General features: G+C 33.3%; 1 pseudogene; it reads left to right on the top strand.

The window, feature by feature from the left end:
• The window catches only part of LOC109839879, a 27,937-nt pseudogene continuing 26,986 nt past the window's right edge, over positions 11,767-12,717 (top strand).

Below are 12,717 nucleotides of genomic sequence, written 5' to 3'. Positions count from 1 at the left end.
TTCAAGCTTTAAAGTTTTTCATTCACAAGATAGCGCACAAATCAAAGAATCAAAATAGAAAAATCCTAATTATAAGCATCCTCCTCAGCAACGACGTCAAAAACTTAATGTGTTATAGAAATAGTATTGAGCTTGAAAATGCACAATCAAGTTATAGTATAGTTTAATTGTCGACCCTAGAGAAAGGTGTGTAGAAAATATTCTAAATTGGATCCTAGAGTTGTGTGTAGACGATTAGTGGTGAAATGTGTAGAGATAAAGAGAGTGAATGGTTCTTTACAAATAAAAGAAAACTAGAATATTAGGAGAGAAATAGAGTGGACAAATAAAAAGAAATAAAGAATAACAAGAAGGAGAAATAAAGAAAAGTAGAAAGGAACAAAATCAAGACTAGAAAAACTAACAACAAAGAGGAAAATTAAAACAAATAAAATATATAGAAATTTAAGAGAAAAGATAGAAATCTAAAATTAAATCTACTAGTTAATTTCATTTAGGATTTATAAACTACTCTCTTTTTTTATCACATTTCACTTTAGATTTATTAGGCATAGACTATCAAACTACTTAAGAAAATTATAAACTACCAAATTATCATCCAAGCAAAATCATCATTCATAAATTAAAAAGAACAATAACTAAGGCCCCGTTTGGTACGCGGGAATAAGATGGAATGGAATGTCATTCTCACTTCTCATTCCCTCATACCAAACAAAACTAGTTTTTAGATGTTGGAATGATCATTCTCATGGAATGGTCATTCCCACTTTTTGTGGGAATAGGCATTCCAAGTGAGAAGATGGGGAATGATCATTCCCATTCAAGAGGAGAATCAAATTAGTTAGGGGTTTTCCAATTATACCCCTATTGATAATAAGAATTAAATTAAAAATCATAATTATGTACTGGTCAAATGAGTTATGTTTATGTTTATGTCATAATTTTATGTTTATGTCATAATTTTATGTACTGGTCCCTACCCATTGTACGCCATTCCGTCCCGTTTTTTTACAACGTATTAAAAGGGAGTTAGATGATGGATTTCCAATAATCTTCTCTAGAAAATTTTAAAGGAGATAAGTCGCAGATTCTTTTTGAAAATATGAGAAATCCAATGTCATGGAATGCCTTATGCGTTGATTTGATAGAATTAGTACATAAAATTTTTAAGGTCGGCATTTGAAAGATGCGATAATCTTTTATTTATTTTTATTTAATTTTTTAAGACTAAGTGTAGGCTGTCTAAAAATCACAATAGATAGCTTATCCCCATCAAATACCGATGATGGAAGTTATAATTTGACGACTTCCAGAATGCCATAATTTGAAGACTTTCACGTAGATCGCTGGAGGTTACAATCTGACGACCTTCACGACAACTAATGAAAGCTCTAATTCAACAGCCTTCACAATCAACATCGGGAGTTACAATCTGATGACTCTCATATTTTTAAGGAGCCAAGATGAAGGTTACAAGGTGATGATCTTTGCAACGCTCTAGCAAAAGAGACTACAAATTGACGATCTCTTCATATTAAACGCAGATATCTCTCAAACCGTAAGGAATTTGATGAAACGAAGGAAGCGAACCGAAGCCTTTGGCTCGGTTCGAATGGCTCCATCTCGTCGAGATAGCCGATTTTCATATATAATCCGTCCCATTCCGACTTACGGTTTGAAAGTTATGACATGTTCTTCACAGCAAGTTATGTTCTGAAGTCCGTCTGTGAGACTACACTTCGCTTGAGCATTGGACTTAGCATGAAGTTCGTCGAGCCCACCTAAGGATCACCTCTGCATCCGAGATTCAAAACGCAAAGGTCGTGACCTCATTTGAAATTCAAAACGCAGAGGTCGTGACCTCATTTGAAATTCAAAACGCAGATGTCGTGACTGCGTTCCAGATTCAAAACGCAGAGGTCGTGACTGCGTTCCAGATTCAAAACGCAGAGGTCGTGACTGCGTTCTAGATTCCGAACGCAGAGTTCGTGGACTCAAAGCGCAGAGTCCATGCAGAACCCACCTCTGCGTTTCCCAAACACAAAACGCACACGGACTGTGCGTTCTCCAGCAGACATCTAACTCTGTGACGCAGAGTTAAAGCACAAACGCACACATAACGTGCGTTCTTCAACAAACTCAACCATGCGTCCCAAACTCTTGATGCAGAGTTGAATTTCAACGCACAAGCGACCTGTGCGTCTCCAATTCCAGAACGCATGCGGCCTGTGCGTTTCAAGAGGAGATTTCTCTGAAGATCAACAAACTACTCAGTAGTTAGCAAATCAAATCTGAGGGGATCCCTTCATCAACGGCGAATCAACTTGGCTATCAACCGAATCCTCGGTTCTAACAACTCTGTTACAGAGTTTCAACTCGCTCTGAGTTCTGAAACTCCTTTAAGAGTTCGTAATTAAGCTTGCAACGCGAGTTAATTACACCAAATCAGTTATTCGGTTTTCAACAACTCTTTTCAGAGTTTCCAACTAGTTCTGAGTTTCTTATACTCGTTAAGAGTTCTAAACCGAGTTCATCACACAAATCAATCGTTCTCGTGAGATAGTACGGTCGGATCGTCAACGTAGAGCAAGTTCGACGCAAGCAATCGAAGGAGGCACTCCATCGCTACCAAGAAGAACCCAGACTTAAACAAAGGGGAGAATCAAATTCATTCTCCTCTCTTTTGTAATCAGAATCCAAATTGTAATCGATTTTTAGAGAATACAAGTCAATTTTTCTTTCATTGTCTTTTTACATCAAATTTTCCAACAAACACTAAGAAATAGTGAGAATTGTTTAAAAAATATAAACGAAACATACACCTAATCGATAACATACGCATTAGTATAACACATACCTAGATTAATATAACATATGCATAAATAATTTTTTTAGTTATTATCATTAATGTTTATTTTTATTTTATTAAAAATCTATGTTGTTATAAGGGAATTATTAGAAAATGAGATTCCATTCTCACTTGTGAACTAGTGATACCAAACATGAGAATGGGAATTAGATTTTCATTCTAGCTTCATTCTACAAACGCACACAAACAAGAGAATAAAAATGATCATTCCATTCTCACATACATTCCATTCCATTCCTTCTTCCATTCCATTCTCACTTGACTTCATTCCCACGTACCAAACGAGGCGTAATAGTAATTCTAGAATTCATAAACATAATCTATTAAATAACTCAAGATAAGCATAGATTATTAAAATCTTCCTTTATAAATTAGTTATCTAGTTGATTATCCTAAGCATCATCATTTTTAGCACAGAGAGCAATCCACAAATCATAAAAAATCAAAGTGATTTCGTACAATTCTAGAATTTCTACAAGATTTAGTTATGCATTTTAGAAAACAAAAACATGAAAATCGAATCTAGGCTTGAAAGAATAAAAGAAAGGAAAGAAAAATAGAAACTAACTACAGAACTAACAACAAGAACAAGAAAATAAAGATTTAAAATATAAGCACCAAGGAAATCTAACTAACAAAACTAAAAGAGCATTAATGTAAATTTATACTATAAAAAAGAAAAATACAAGAAAATAAATTCAACAAAGCATAAGAATAAACAACAAAAATAAAAAGCATGAAAGTAAATCTAAGATATAAGACATGAAATAAATCTATCAATAAAAAATAAAGAGAAAATAAAAATCCTAAAATATGAATTTTTAAAAGAAAAAAGAAAAGAAAAAAACAAAAACTTACATTACAATGGTGTTACCCCTTGAAAGTTGTGTAACAAAAGAAGAAGATCGAACTAGATAAGATACTGAATTTTATTTTATGAACTAATATAATTACTTTTATTATTGTTTTTGCAAACTTTTCATTGATATCTCTTTACAGTTTGTGTGTAAATTTTAATATGACTTATCATCATGATAAACTTATTTTGATGTTATATATGTTTCTCTCATGTTATTTGCTATAAAATTCTTTTTGTGAACCGTATGTATTTTTCTTTCTTTTACCTTTGGATAATTTTATTTAAAATTTCAAGTATACTACATATCCTAGATGTGTTTTTCTTTTGCTAATAATAAAAAGAGAGAGAAAAGGGTGAAATTTGAAATTTTTCATGAGCTTCATGATTTTTTCCTGATGGATTTGCAATTTTTTTGAGTTCTTTATTTTAGGGGTTGTTTGCTTAGTTTCAAGGAGAGTTTCTGGAATACTTGTACTTTTTCAAGTCGAATAGATTTGCAAATTTTTTTATGAGTTCTTTGTTTCAGAGCGTGTTTGCTTAGTTTCCGAGAGGCATTCCGGAATATCTGCATTATTTATGTATGCATATTTATAGGGGGGAGATTTGAATATCATATATCTTTTTTCATTAAATATATTATGTGTACTGAATATATATCTCACCATATTTTATATTTTATATTTCAAATTTTTAGTTTCTTATTATTAAAAGTAGGAGATTGTTAGAACATTGTTCATGCAGAATATTGTTCGTGCAACATTTCTTGTGTGATTAATAACAAACTCTCATTTTCTACTGATATATTTGTAAAATGATATATTTCAAAAATATACATGTATGGATAAGTTGCTATTCAAAATAATGCAAAAACCAACATGAAAGTTGATTTTACCCTTTGAACCATTAATCATCAACATCTACTATCAATGGTCAAGCAAGTCATCAATGGACTACAAAAAAAAGAATTGAAGAAAACAGAAACTAGAAATTAGACCATCAATGATCTATAGTCAACCATCGATGATTACAAGGACAACCGATGGACTATAATCAACAATAAGAGAAATTAAGAAACCGGAATTTGCATAATCGATAGAGTACAATCAACCATCGATGATCGTGACCAACCATCTATGGTTATGACGTGTTTTGGCAGATTTTCGAATTTAATCTCAACAATTTATTGATTGATTTGATCTCATATTGGAACTCTGATTAGAGTATCTCTTTTTAATGCCTATATTAGAGGATTTGGAGATTACATTGGATAGAGAAACAACATAGAGAGAGAGAGAGAGAGAGAGAGAGAGAGAGAGAGAGAGAGAGAGAGAGAGAGAGAGAGAGAGAGAGAGTTGATCTAATTCCTTGAGCCTTGTTCAACTTCTTCTCAATGTGCTTTTTATCAGAGTTTGATTGAGAGAGAGGGGGTACCATACGCCTACAATGTTATGCCGCTTCTTCACAAATCTTTATCCACATTGATTTGGAGAGTGGTTTGGTAAAGTTTTGTAAGATTGTTCTTTTGTTCTTTATTTATCTTAGGCTGATTGTATTTTAAACTTGCAAGTTTGATGACATACTCAAGTCAGGGTAACTGAGGGTTGGCATACTCAAGCTAGACTACTTGAGGGTTTGGCTAGTAATGGCTAGTAAAGAGTTAGGTTAGAAGACTGATTTCAGATAGATTACAGTGTGCGGTCTTTAAAGTCTACCACATCAAGTTGTGATTTGTGTAAACTCTGGTGACGCAGTGCGGAAGTTGTAATCTCGGAATCCACCAAGGGTGTTCTCTGAATCCACAAAGAACCTGTTGTGAAGGATGCTATTATTGCGAAAGTTGGTGAATACAACCAACTATCATTAAGAATTTCATCTTTGGACCAAAAACAAGCAAGAGGTGGAATACCACAAAGATCTCCGAATCCACGAAGAGCTTCGAATCCATGAAGAAATATTGAGAAAAAACAAAATTTTATTAATCAAAAGTTATGCCTCTAGGGCTTACAAGACTCTTCTTAAATAGAAAAAGAAACAAGACTCCTACAAGGACTCTAATTCCTACAAGGACTCTCAACTTACCAAAAATGATAAAGAATTCCTAAAACATTAAAACTTCTAAAAAGACTCCTTATGAATAGGAAAGTCCACCGGTCAAATCTGAGATCAAATCGGATTTGTTTCCTAAATAAAACAGACTCCTAAATTATTACTAAAAATAGTAAAAACGGACAAAATTATAATTATCTCTCAAACCGTAAGGAATTTGGCGAATCTGAGAACGCAAACCAAACCCCTTGGGGTTGGTTTGGATGGCTCCGTCTCGTCGAGATAGTCGATTTTCATATATAATTCGTCCAATTCTGACGTACGGTTTGAAAGTTACGGCCGTTTCTTCGAAACATGTTATTTTCTTCGACCAGGCCCGCATTTGGGCTTGCGACTGTCCCACTTTGACATAAACATGTCTGCTGTGTGTTCTACATTAGCCCCCCCTGCTTGAAAAGAGCTCGACCCCGAGCTTACACTTGCATGAACAGCTGTTTCTGGTGGGTAATACTCAAACAAATCTGCAACATTAAAACTAGGAGAAATACCCAAATCTGTAGGAATGTCAACCACATAAGCGTTGTCGCTAATCTTCTTCAGTATTTTGCATGGACCATACTTCTTATTCTTCAGCTTGTTGTAAGTACCCACGGGAAAACGTTCTTTTCGCAGAAACACCATCACCATGTCTCCTTCTTCAAACACCTTCCTCCTTCTGTGTTGATCAGCTTCGGCTTTATACTTAGCATTAGACTGCTCTATCTTCTCCTTCACCTCAAGCTGAATAGCACGTATCTTTTCAACCATATGATCTGCAGGAACACTCTGTCCAGGAAGTTTAGGTAGCGGGGCTAGATCAAAATAGTGATTCGGAAGCCTTCCATACACAATTGCAAAGGGTGCCTTGCATGTAGTTCGACTCTCCATACAGTTGTAGGCAAATTCAACATGTGCCAAAGCAAGATCCCATTGTTTTGATCGATCGCCAGAAATAGATCTAAGAAGATTGCCGAGGGTGCGATTGACCACTTCAGTTTGGCCATCCGTTTGGGGGTGATAGACAATACTGAACTTGAGAGAAGTGTTGAATCTCTGCCACAAAGTCTTCCAAAAGTGTGATAAGAACTTGGAAGCTCTATCGGATGTGATGGACTTTGGCACTCCATGAAGACGAACTATCTCCCGAAAGAAAAGATTGGCAATGTTGCTTGCATCCGTAGTCTTCTTGCATGGAATAAAGTGCGCCATCTTTGAAAACCTATCAACCATAACAAAAATAGAATCCATACCTCGTTGGGTTCTAAGCAGCCCCAACACAAAGTCCATGGAAATATCATGCCACTACGCATCAGGAACTGGTAAGGGTGTATACAATCCTGTATTCTGAGACTGTCCCTTAGCAACTTGACAAATTGGACAACGCCGCACATATCTTTCTTCTCCCTTCTTCAACTGAGGCCAATAATATCGTTCTTCAATGACTGCAATTGTCTTATCACGTCCCAAATGTCCTCCTAGTCCGCCAGCATGAAGGTCTCGAATTATCTGCTCTCTTAGCGAACTCTGGGGTATGCACAATTGATCGCCATGAAATAGATAACCATCCTGAATATGAAAGCCTTTAACTGATCTATTTTGAAGACAGTCATCCCAAATCTTCTTAAAATCGTCATCCTCCGCATACAACTCCTTAAGATACTCAAACGCAATCACTTCAGCCTTCAAAGTTACCAACAATCCAGCCCTCCTACTAAGTGCATCTGCAACTTTATTCTGCTGCCCGGATTTATGCTTCAAAACGAAGGTGAAACGCTGCAGATATGCAATCTAACGAGCATGCATACGGTTGATGGTAGTCTGACTATTAAGGGTCTTCAAGGCCTGATGATCAGTGTGAAGCAAAAACTCTCTCGAGATCAAATAGTGCTCCCAATGCTTCAAAGACTGAACTATGGCATATAATTCCAGCTCATATATGGTCCACTTCTGCCGAGCTTCGCTTAGTTTCTCACTGTAAAAGGCAACTGGACGCCCTTCCTGATACTTTAAGGGGGGATTAATCATTTTGTCCTATGTTTTATGATAACTATAGACCATATCGTAACTAAGTTATAGTACAGAAATAAATCTAAAAGAAACAGTCGAGAAATTTTGCAAATATTACAGAAATTATATTTTTAAGAACAACCTTTATGTATATGAGTGATTCTAAGTTTGGATTTGCGACCTCCATTTGCTAAATTTCATATGGAATATATAAGTTTACTATATCTATGGTTTATTATTCGCAATGGTATATTTTAAGACTCTAAACTTTACCGTTTCTATAGAAGGCAAAAGATTGAAATAAACATGGTTTTACTCATGGAGACATCAACAAAAGTTACAATATATTTTATGCTAACCATAAATAAGTAAACCTAAATGAAAAATCAAAATATTTGACTACGTGCAACGCATGTGCATCAAATATTGTTAAGAAAAATTGTGAGTTACCATGGACACACTCTTTTGTTTGTGGTAGTACAGAAATACATAATATAAACTTTATAGTATGACTATCACTACACGTAATATATGGATTGCGATTAATGAATCCATGATTGGTAATATCATACTAACTTTTTTAAGGAAATATCATAATATCTTAAGATATAAAAATTAGAAACCAATCAAAAATTTCCTACTTTATAGAAACATCATTCTATAAAAAGAGGTGTGAAACAAACTGAGTTTTACAAAAACTTGACATATGTTCTGATTATTATTTGTCACTATTGGAGGGTTTCCACTAGTTTTCTATAATTAAAAAAAATGGTGAACCAAACAGCCTTTATAGCCCAAAGGCTAAATGACACCTAAATATTCTAGGTTATAAAAAGTAGCATTTTAATATCCTAAATTGTAAAATATAGCACTTTAATACTCTATAAGTTTTAAAAATTTGGCACCTTAGAATATTCCCATGTGAACATTCCGTTATCCATAACTGTTGCATTTATGGGGCAATTATGCCCCTCACCAAATTAAAAATTTATCAATGCATAATTAAAATCTAATCAAATTAAAATTCATCATTGCATAATTAAACACTAATCAAGATCAAACCCTAACTCATCCCTAAATTTAATACAAACCCAAATCTTTAAAACTCTAATTAAAACATGCAATGAGAGAGAGAGAGAGAGAGAGAGAGAGAGAGAGAGAGAGAGAGAGAGAGAGAATGTCATTTAGTACCAAAGAGAGAGAGAGAGAGAGAGAGAGAGAGAGAGAGAGAGAGAGAGAGAGAGAGAATGTCATTTAGTAGGGTGAATTACACTGAAGGTATATATTTTGGTAACTCACCATCTATAGTTAATATTAACCCAACCATGGTTTAAATTTTTTAACATAAAACCTAACATAATGACTAATATCAACAACTTAAGACAATTTGAGGGACTAATATCAAAACTGATCATATGTAAGGGACTAATATCTAAAAATCCCATTTTTAAATTTGTTATGATAGTATACACACCATACGTGGCTGGAGTTTTGGTAAAATACTAAACTTGAAAGTCAGAGTTGAGTCACGTGCATTTGGGTTCTAAACTCTTTTGATTCTTAGCATGAAAAAAGAAGGAACTTTGTGACGGTGATCATGTGGTTGCAGTCTGGCTAGTCAGCTCACAAACCCTTTGCTCGTGCTTTAAAGGGCGCAACACGTGACCCCACATCCTCTTTGTCCGTCGCTCTCATTCACCACCTTTTATCCGGATCCCAATCGTATAGGACTTGGATCCGACCCGTTTGCAGATCATCCACCGCTCACAGTTATTAGGAGTAACCAGTTAGTCCAAGCGATTATGATAGAATTTGGCAAAATTAAATTGGCGCATTTTAGATCCTATAAAAATTGGATCTCGTTAGAAAATTTGGACCCAAAATTCAGCTAATTAAAAAAATTTGGAAAGAGGAAATACATAACTTAAGAACTAGATAGAAATCGATGTAAATTGGGAGACAGATGAAAGAAAAAGAACTTATGAAATGAAAAATATACATAGAAGAAACTCATGGATAGTGAACGAAAGCTGTAGGGTAGGTTTGAGAAATTTTCAAACCTACTCAATCTGCATACGTTCTAATTAAAGTTAGCAGTTAAATACCTTATAGTTGTTACTACTTCCCACTTATATACTTCCACAGATTTTTTTTGCGACACTAATGTTTCTAAAATTTGCACTTTAAAATGTATTCTATTATGCAAACATGAGAATATTCCGCCTAATTTTCTAGTATGATACTCATAAGCTAAATTTAGAAAATTGTTAATGCTTAAATACTGCTGAATTTATTGTTAAATTACCCAAATTATATTATAAAATTATTTCAATTATATTTTTAAATAGAATTATGGTGGATTTAATAATAAATTCAACAAACGCTAAGGTCTAAAAAGCATGGTGGCTTCCTAATTGTTAAATGACGGTACATAAGAAAATTGTTTCATGTGTGCATCTCATAATATATCAAAATACAAATTTTAGAAGCGTCAGGGGTACACAAGTGCCATAAAAAAAATAGCGACGATATAAGTACAGAGTAGGGAAGGGAAAATAATAAGATATTTTATCCTATTTTAGGACTAAGCAGAACTATTAGGGGGTGTTTGTTTTGATTTTTTTTTTGGGATTTCAAAATGGGATTTGAAATCCATAAATGATGTGGCTTTTAGGATTTGAAATCCATAAATGGGGTTGTGTTTGTTTCAACAATATTTTGGGATTTGGAATGCTAAAACTTGTAATATTTTGTTTGTTTCATCAATATTTTGGGATTTGGAATACTATAAATTATATATTATAATATTATATAAAATTTTAATAACATATATTATATAATATAATATATATATATATATATATATAATATTATAGATATATTATATATTTTATATATAATATATAATATATATTGTAATATATAAATTATATATTATTTTATATAATTTATATAATTTATATTATATATATATATATATATATATTATATTATTTATATATATATTAAATTATATATATATATAGATGTATTATATTAAATATTATATTATTATAATATTATATATAATATATTAATCTTATATTAATCTTATATTATAAGCATTAATACATCAATATCCAACCCACATCCTCTCTCAAGTGTAGAATTTCACAAATGCCTAAATATAATAGTTTTTAATATTTTGGGATTTGATATCCCAAAATTGGTTTTGAAACAAACAAAGTTATCGATTTCTAAAACCTTATATCCCAAAAAAAAGATGGAAACAAGAGAGAGGATTTCACAAATCCTAATAAAATATTATTGTTTTATAATTTAGGGATTCAATATCCCAAAAAAAAAGTGAAACAAACAAAGTTATGGATTTTTAAAACCACAAAAAAGCACTTTTTACATCCCAAAACTATCATATCCCAAAAAAAAAGCAAAACAAACACCCCCTTAAAATCAAGTACGCCGAATCAATTCAAACTGATCACTGCTCAACGCTACTCACGAAGATATTTTATCCTATTATACTACACACACCACAAATGGAGCGTTTTGCAATAAAGTACGAAGTAAATTTATTAATTTCTACGAGCCTTACTTCCATATGTCTAACTCCTAGCGTTACTCTTTATATCTCGACTGGATGCTTCAATTTCTCCGCAATCATGGAGCCTTGACCACCACTCGTTTCAAATTGTCATATGCACAAGTTACCCGGATCCAACACATAAAAAAAAAAAATCGCGGTCACGTTCACGTGAAATCTGACGGACGTGGCATCAACGCCACCTAAATGGGTCCCACCTTCCTCAACCCCGTCGGTCGTTCCGAACCAAACAGCCAATCCGCCTGTCAAAAATCAATTAATTAATTAAAAAAGAAAAAAGAAAGTAGTAATAACAAAATAAATCTGGTTCTGCTCTATATAAATAACCTCGAGGGTTCCCTTTCCGGTTTTCTTTCTGATTTCTCTGATACTCTCTCTCCTTGGTCTTTTTTAGTCCTCTCCTCTATTTTTCCTCTCTTTATCTATTTTTTCAAATGGAGATGCCCTAGATTTTATTGTAATTTCCCTTGGATTTCGAATGAGGAGTCTCGAATGCGCGGATCTTGGGTGAGTCCTCCTCTTCCGAGATCTCGTTCACTTTGTCAGTTGTTTTAGCTCGATCAGGTGCCTGCTTCTTGTATTTTTTTTCCTTTAAATTTTTGGGGAATTTGAGTTCAGTTGGCCTGTGCATTGTTGCAAATCGAAATTCAGTTCGAAATTTTGGGAATTGGGTAAGTTTCACTGCTTATTGAATAGTTTTTAGGTTTTAAGTTAGTTTGACTCTTGGTGATCTAAAAAATTTGTAATTTTTTTTCGTAGTTTTTTTTAACGAGAGCAATGCATTTTGATGCTGCACTATGATCACTGTATTCGTGAAGGTTACAGTTATTGACTTTGAATCACTGTTTATTGACCATGATAGCGAGACCTAGATGGAATATGATTGAGAATTTAATTCACGAATCTTAAACTTTATATATATATATTTTCTGTTACATTAGTCCAACTTTGTTCAAAGTTCTGAGAAATATAGTTTCGATAAGAATAGTGCATAGCCCATTCAACTGTATTCAATAAGAATAGGGCATAGCTCATTAGTTCCTAAGTTCTAATGATTGGCTTTCTTTAGTTTGAGACTCTGTAACTTCTTATGTAGCTATGTTTTCTTTCTTTTATCTATTTTATCTATGTTAAAATTAGATTCTCTGAAACAATTGATATGTTGTTATTGAATTTCTTCTCATGCAGTTAACTTTTAACAAAATCAATTTGTGTAGTAAATGGTATGGAACATTTATTTTTTTTTCATTTTGTGCTACTCAAGCTTTATTTTTATTTCAAGAAAACACTAAAAAC

This window comes from Asparagus officinalis, chromosome 5 (genome assembly GCF_001876935.1).
Source record: "Asparagus officinalis chromosome 5, Aspof.V1, whole genome shotgun sequence".
In the NCBI taxonomy this organism is placed as follows: domain Eukaryota; kingdom Viridiplantae; phylum Streptophyta; class Magnoliopsida; order Asparagales; family Asparagaceae; genus Asparagus; species Asparagus officinalis.
Note: the sequence above shows the minus strand (reverse complement) of the source record. Positions and strands in the feature narration are given on the sequence as shown.